Source organism: Podarcis muralis, chromosome 9 (genome assembly GCF_964188315.1).
Source record: "Podarcis muralis chromosome 9, rPodMur119.hap1.1, whole genome shotgun sequence".
NCBI lineage: Eukaryota > Metazoa > Chordata > Lepidosauria > Squamata > Lacertidae > Podarcis > Podarcis muralis.
The window spans coordinates 43606879-43615238 of NC_135663.1; positions in this window are offsets into that span (position 1 = coordinate 43606879).

The window sequence follows — 8360 nt, forward strand, 5'->3', positions numbered from 1 at the left end:
TGAATCTGGTTGAAAAGAAGCTTGTGCATACATGATGACTTTCTATTGTTTAGTACTACTGAATCAGAGTTTTTGGCTCTAGAAGCTTGCAATCTAAATAAGACAATAGAGGGAAGGAAGAGACAATGATAAGAAATAACCAGCATTACATTTTAGCACATACCCATGTTGTGTATATTGAGGGCTGTCTCAACCACGTCATACTCAGAGCAGATCCACTGAAGTCCATGGACCTAAGTTACTCATGTCCTTTAATTTCAATGGGTCTTCTCTGAGTAGGATTAATGTGGGATGCAAGCTACGCTTTAGACAAGTACAATAGAAGCACATGCATCAGGGAACTCTTGCTTGAGATTATTTATTTATTTAGAAAAAAAATTGTATAACACTTCATTTTTTAAAAAAAAATCAAAGCGGTTTACAACAAACATACATAGATATACAGTAAAAAAAAGAGGCAAAAATTTAAAATCAGCATTCAGCTAATTAGTTTTGCTGGAGTGCAGCTTTGAGAGAGGAGACAGAAAAAAGTAAATACTCTGTGTCACTCCTGTTCTGGAGCCGCCTACTGTATTATATCACATCAGAGACTTCAGTGGGATTGCATTCACGTAAATCCTTGCACTTTGGTATGTCTGTACTGTGGATCAAGCAGCTATACTTTAATACCAAAGTTTAGCTCAGCAAGGGGATGTCTTGCTTCTGAAAGAATTGAGCTGTGTTGCTGATCTTTTCTTTAAAGTGCGGTATGACAACTTGGTCATATCTCCCATTATATCTCTCTCAGCATAAGCATATCTTTGTGCCCCAGAAGGTGCTATAATCACACTGGCTGTTTTCCAATTTGGCTACAGCTTTCCAGTTCTGCTCTAGCTGCCTCTCTAAGACCCATTGCAGAGCCTTTCTATGCTAGCTTGGCAAGTGTAAGGTTGTGTAAATAAAAGACAGATGGGACTATAGGTTTAAGGATGTCAAACTGGTACCATGAAAACATCCCATATCCCCATCATGTCTGCTCTTCAATTGTAGGTGGACCTTTCAATGTTAAGTTTTCTGATTACTGGTACTCCAACATAAGGAATGGGACTCATTCCCAAAAAATGTGAAACTGCAGTATCCCCCTGTATTGGGGACAGAAGACCCTAGTGACTGTTCCTGTCATCTACCACCATTTCAGAGTGAAGAAAAGAATCTGTGGCCCCCAACACAGACTACCCAAGCCAGTGGATACATAAGAACTGATCAATACTGCAGCCTGCCTTAAGTGCACAGTGCTGAGTTTATGTGCAGAATCCAATACAAAGTTAAAGCCTGGCAAACAAGAAATATCAACACAGATAACTGGTAGTTGATCCAGGGTCTTAAATGAAAAATTAAATTGATCTTTGGGAGCAGAACAGCAAGATCTGATAGCAACAAGCCAAGTATAAATTCATTAAATTAGACATTTTAATAAATCCATAGGCTTACAAAGAATAACACGGGTAAATGAATGCTCAAATGAGTGTCTTTTTCTAACTTGTTATTTATATGAACACATTTAGATGAAATGAATATTATTTCATGCTGTTTTGCATTCGTGTGTGTGTGTGTGTGTGTGTGTGTGTGTGTGTGTGTGTACAAACATAGAATGATGAGAAAATTGAATAAGCACTAAAATGTTGCAGCAGTATTTCTACCAGGCAGTCCCTTATTTTCATCCAGGCAGCATGGGATTGGTACATAGTGAAATCCTGATCTTATGGTCCTACTCGACTGGCAGCTTTTATGCTCTTGATACGTTGGTGATTATGTTAGTGTAAGATAGCGCCCATCTCATGCACACCTAGTAGCAAAGGAGAGAGCAAAATGGTATCAGTAGAAATGAGATTACGTGACAACATCCAGAGAGAATGTCCATGGTAACACCATCTACCAACCACAGCAATTATGCATTAATGATGACCCCACCCCAAGCAAGGAAAGCACCAATCGATACTCAGTAATTGCACAGTATGCAGCATATATCTCCCATCACCCTTGAATTCTGGCCATGCTAGCTGGGGGTGATGGAAGTCAGACTCCAACAGTCTCTGGAGAGCCACAGGTTCTCTGTCTCTACACACACAATGCACAACGAGACAGCCAATGATACCCTATAGAGCAGGCATGTCCAAAGTCCGTTTTGGGGGGCCAATCTTGCCAGTTGTATCTAGCCCCTGTCAAAAAAAAAAAGCTCAGCAACTTCAATCCTTTAAAAAAGCTCAACTTTAATCCTAAAAACTTTGGCTGGCCCTCACACATGTTCACTTCATCAAATCTGGCCCTCTTTGAAAAAGGTTTGGGCACCCCTGCTATACAGCATGCACATGCACCAGAACAAGCCCTCATAGTGCAATGGACAGGTCAGAAACAGCCACCTGCGAACTCAAGCTCCAGCCCTTTCCATAGTTTGAATCCCATGTCAGCCTGCTAACAACTGCCCTTTTGCCAGGGAAACTGTCAGAGCAAAGGAAGGCCTCACGGCCTTATCATAACTGGTAACCACCCTCCAGTACCAGCACAATACATTTTGGCACCTGAGGTAAACCACAAAATAGCTACCAGCCCATCACCAGACAATAAGGAATGAGCAAATATCTACATCAGGAACAAGAGGGCAATAAAGATATACATAAGGATCTGCTGCCCCTGTGGATCCTGCTGCTTAAGGCAGTCACCTCACCTTGCCTCATGGATGGGCCAGCCATGTCACCCTCATTACCCAGCAGGTAGGAAGCCTGCACGGAGAACCCATGGGCCCCCAAAAGGGAAGGGCCTGAATCTTACCATGGGAATAATGTTCCCACAGAGATTGTTTTCAAAACACTCCACCAAACGCACACATTGGCGTCTGTGTGAGGGGAACAAGCATTTTGCAAGGAAGAATAGCAGCAGCAACAAGCTTAAAGCAGGCCATACCAGGAGCTGCCTAGTAAATCTGTGGGCAGCTTCTGGTAAGAGCAGCAGAATGGAAACCAGGAGATACACAAGGCTTGCCATAGGGAGAGGCTGAAATAACTTGAGCTGTGGTCCCCATTGCCTTACTAGTGCCTCATAATTTATTTTCATAATGCATGGAGCTTTCCTGCTTATTTCTTTGAATGGTCCCTGAGTTGGATATGAGTCACTAATGTGCATCTCTGCTTTACAAAGGTACTGTTTTACAATGTTTTACATGGGATCCATAGAAAACCTCAAAACAAGACTTGTCCTTTGCTTCTCTATCTAAGGTGTGGATTCTGTCCACAATCATTGTCTCGTTGGCAACACTAGCCATAAATGATTTCACACCTCCTGGTGATTGAATGCTTATTAAAGGATACTGTTATGCTTACGAAAAGACAAACATATTGGACTATTGACTTTCATCAGCTGGTTATAAAGATCAAATCAATTTATGAAGGAAACAGGATGAAGATCAGCACAGCACCTTTGACAAAGCAGTCCCCATGAAGCCTGGAATAACTCATCTATGAAACTCTCACTCTGTGATATGACTCTCTTGCTGAAATGTGTCAGATAGGTGACAAACAAGTGAGCCCAGCAGGAAAATCCTCTTGCATCCTAGAGTTTAGAACAGGGAGGGCAAACCTGTGGCCTGCCAGATTCAAGAGAAACACAATAACAGCTAGCTTTTAGCTGTTGCTCAGTCAGTGGGTAAGACTAATGATAAGTAAAACACTGTTGTCTCGGTTCTCTTCTCTGCTGGTCTTCCCTAGGTAGGCTGTCTGATTATATCCATGTAGCCAAAGGGAATTTTAAGAGCATGGTATAATGGTTGGACAGTGTTCTCGAAGCTACAAACATGAGTTTTGTAGCATAGAAGGCTGAATGATTTCCTGGAATCAATATTATTAAAATATGGTTGGGAGGGGGCAGGAACATATGTCACCAAGACAGAGCATGTTTACTTAAACTTCCCTAAGAGTAAATATCAAGAGAATTATGATTGAAACAGGATCTGGGGTCTTAGTAGACCACAAGCTTAACATGAGTTAACAATGCGATGCAATGGGGGGGGGGGGAGATAACGCTATTCTACGCTGCATCAACAGAGATAAAGTGTCCAGAGCAAGAGAAATCATAGCACCGCCCTATTCTGCCTTGGTCAGACCACACCTAGAATACTGTGTCCAGTTTTGGTCACCACAATTTAAGGAGGAGATCGACAAGCTGGAATGTGTGCAGAGGAGGGCAACCAATATGATAAAGGGTCTGGAATTCAAGCCCTATGAAGAACGGTTGAGGGAGTTGGCTATGTTTAGCCTGTAAAAGATGAGATTTGATAGCCATCTTCAAGTATCTTAGGTGCTTTCGCATGGAAGATGGAGCAAGCTTCTTTTCTCCTGCTCCAGAGGAGGTCCGAAACTAATGGATTCAAGTTACAAGAAAGGAGATTCCAGGAAGAACTTTCTGACAGTAAGAGTTGTTCAACAGTGCAATGGACCCCACCTGGAGCTCATGGACTCTTCTTCCTTGTAGATTCTTAAGCAGAGGTTAGATGGCCAGTTGTCATGGATGCTTTAGTTGAGATTCCTGCATTGAAGGGGCTTGGACTAGATGACCCTTCCACCTCTATTCTAATGAATAAAGAATACTCAGCATCACAAATGAATCATATAGCTTAAAGGATAACTTTGTTTTCACTGTGGCATACTGATTGATTGATTGATTGATTGATTTGATTGCTTGATTGATTTTTTTATTATTAAATTTTTTACCTGCTGTTTACTAACAGGCTCCCAGAGTGTGTTCCAACAATCAAAAATTCAGAATTAAAAACAGTTAAAACAGAATACCTACAGTTAGGTTGCTAAAAGTCATGCCTATAGCAAGGATGTTAAAAGAAAAAAAGTATTTCTCATTATTATTCATTGGTTGCTATGTTTACTGACATATTCAGTCCAAAGGAAAAGATGGAAAATCTATTCTGAGAGTCTTTTTTATTTACCCAAAGATCCAGTTAGCTAACTTACCATATCAGGCAGCAGAATATAAAACCAACCTGAGACAAGACAGCTATTAATATATATTCATATCAAAATATTGTCCACTTCATACCGAGAAGGTGATTATTTTACCAAAGACATAATGTAGCACAGGAGGCTGGTCTGTTAGGGTGAATGGCGTGTTGCCCCACCAGCCTCTGTAGGCCCTCAGTCAGCCCCCATCACCACCTGCCTGCCTTCTTAATTACAGCTGGTTCAGGTGCTAGACTGGTGCTTGGAAGTGGTGATGGGCTGGATGTGGATCAATAAATTGAGGGTTAATTCTGGTAAGACAGAGATGTTTGAATTCTGGAGTCTGAGAGATGAGGAGATGGTCTGTTCTGGCTGGTGTTGCAGTCCCCTGGAAAGAGGAGGCCTATAGCTCGAAGGTGCTCCTGGCGTCCACATTGTCACTAGAGTTTCAAGTGACTCTGGTGGTTAGGAGTACCCATTTCCAGCTCTGGCTGGTTTGCCAGCTATGACCACTTTTGAGCAGAGATGATTTGCTACTGTAATCAACACAGCACAAGACTCTGAATCTCAGTGTCATGGGTTCAAGCCCCACGTTGGGCAAAAGATTCCTGCATTGGACTAGATGACCCTGTGGATCCCTTCCAACTCCACAATTCTATGATTCCAGATTTGATCATTGCAACGCTTTCTATGTATGCCTACTTTTGAAGATGGTTCAAAACTTCGACTTGTCCAAAACACAGCAGCCAGATTACTACTTGGGGTTCCATTTAGAACTCAGCCCTTTTTGAAAACAGCTGCACAAGCTGCTAGCTCATTTCTGCGCCCAATTCAAGGTGCTTGTGTTGGTGTTTAAAGCTCTAAACAACTCAGGCTCCAAATATTGGATGGGCTACATCCTTCCCTACAGAGCCTCTTGCATGTTAAGGTTAGCAGAGGGGGACATCTTGGTAGTTTCATCACACCCAGAAGTTCAGGGAGTAGCATCCAAGAAGAGGATATTCTTCTAGATGTCCCTTGGGAGAGACATTGCTTGCTAAACCACTCTGGCAATAGAGGACTTCTAGCACCCTTAACAAACTCAATTTCCCAGGATTCTTTGGGGGGGAGGTATGACTCTTTAAAGTGGTGTGCTACTGCTTTAAATGCATAGCGCAGTAAAATGATAAAGTGTCTGTTTAGCTCCTTGACTGGTGTGTCCTCAAAGACTTCCATGACAACTGCCTGTGGTTAATAAATGACACTTGCTCATAGCATGTAATGGAAAATGTGCTAATCTTATTGTTCCAGCCAAATGAATGAGCGCTATTATTTACTCCTCAGTTATTGTGGTAATTCTAAAATCAATTAAAGATTTGCTGGTGTGTTGTTTAGCACTGACTAATCCTACCTTCCTTGATAAGGACAGCTTCTTAAGTTGTCTAGTGGCACAGCCACGGGGATTACCGTAGCTGTTGATCAGCAAGTTTATTTTATTAAATAAACCAAACATATGATAAATAGTAGGATAATTTAAAATAAGAGATATAATTTGGGGGGGGGGGCATTACTTGTAATTTTCCATTCTGTATCCGGGCTGTAGATGCACATCACATTTATTGTTACTCTTACGACAATCAGTCAATATAGCACTTTCATTCTGAAAAGTGGTTTTTGGTCTTTTGGTTCTTTTAAACCAAGCAAGACCATTAGTAGATTGTGAATTGGACCTACTTCCCCTTATTTTAATCCTATAGTTGGAGTGGAGGGGAAATATAAATATTATGCACTATAGGAGGCAAGCTGTGTAGTTTTTGTAATAAAAACAAGAACACACTCGAAACCTGTCTATAGGTATTTGAAAATGTGTTGCAGTGTTTTAAATTTGGAAACTACTATTCCAAAATGTTAATAGAAAATGCCCTATGAGACCCTAACCCCCATCTATATCTTATTGAAAAATAATATTTATCCAACCAGACTTTGTCCAGATAGCAGCTTCTTTGTGTGCTAGTCTTTAACACTAAACTAGAAGTACCTTTAAAAAAACATAGGAAAAGAGGTACCAACTTTCATGAGGATTTGTGCAATAATCCTCAGGGAATCTGAAATGTAATTATGTTATCCACTGCTGCACTGATACTTCCCTGATCTGCCATTTCTTTCCACCCCTTTTGCAAAGAGCAGAGAGAAGCATTTTAGCCTAGAACAATCAAGCAAGGTAGATTAGGTTGCGAGAGAGTAACTAAGTAATCTAAAACCACTGAATAAACTGCAGAGCTAAGATCCAAATTACGAATTGCGTGTGCTGGTGATCTATGCCTCCCTTGTCATGTGTAGTTGAAGAAACAGGCAGTGCAGCATAATCATATACTGTATGTTTTAACATACCCCATTCTACACCTCCCTTTAATAGGTTTCAAACTGGGTTTCCCACTGTCAAACCCAACACTCTGGCACAGTATAAAACTAGATCTTGTTTCAGAAGATTTTTTATATATATAAATCCCCCCCAACAACCTCTTGAACTGAATCTGTATCAACTGAAGCATTCCATAAAGTACAGTAAATTTCTGCAGAAGCCTTGTAAATGTATTCATCTGTACCTAAATCAGACTTGGCAGAATATCATGACTGGCATCTGTAGTTACCATAATCAAGGCTCAATAAAGGGCAATCTTCTCTTGAAGCCGTGAAATCGTATTCATCATTTCTCATCTCACTCATGCCATTTAGAAAATTGTTTTCAAATACCTTGACACTGGATGCAGCGTTACAAAAAGCACCTCACATTTTCCTACATGAATCAGCATGGCTATCTAGCTAGAGAACATGAAGCCTAGTAGTCAGAGAATTAACAGTGTTAGGCAATATATAAATAGCAGGCAACAACATGGATAACCAGAGTTGGCTCAGCCATTAGGCAGGATGAGGCCACTGCCTTAAATGGCAAATGCCCCCCCAGGTGGCACACCCATGGGTGCCATGGGCATAGCCAATGGGCGGGGCAGGGGGCAGCTGCCCCCCAGTTAAGTAAATCAATAAAAATAACTGAGGTTCTGCCCCCCCCCCCATGAAGCTTGCCCCTGCTAACATAAATCCTGGCTATGCCCGTGACGGGTGCCCTGCCTGCCCTGCTGCTTCCACCAGAAGTGGAGAAGCGCTACTGTCATTGGTGCTGATTTTGGGCAACAAAGCATCCACTTGGGGTGAAATATTCCAAATTGGCACCATCTCACCTAAAATCAGCGCCGATGCAGCAGGGAGCATGGCAGTGGCTGAGTAGACAGCTGCAGGAGCAGGTAGGTAGTGGCAGAAGAGGCAGCGGCAGCAGGGCAAGCAGCACTTTCAATTTTGCCTCGAGTGGCAGAAAAGGATGCGCCGCCCCTGTGTATAACC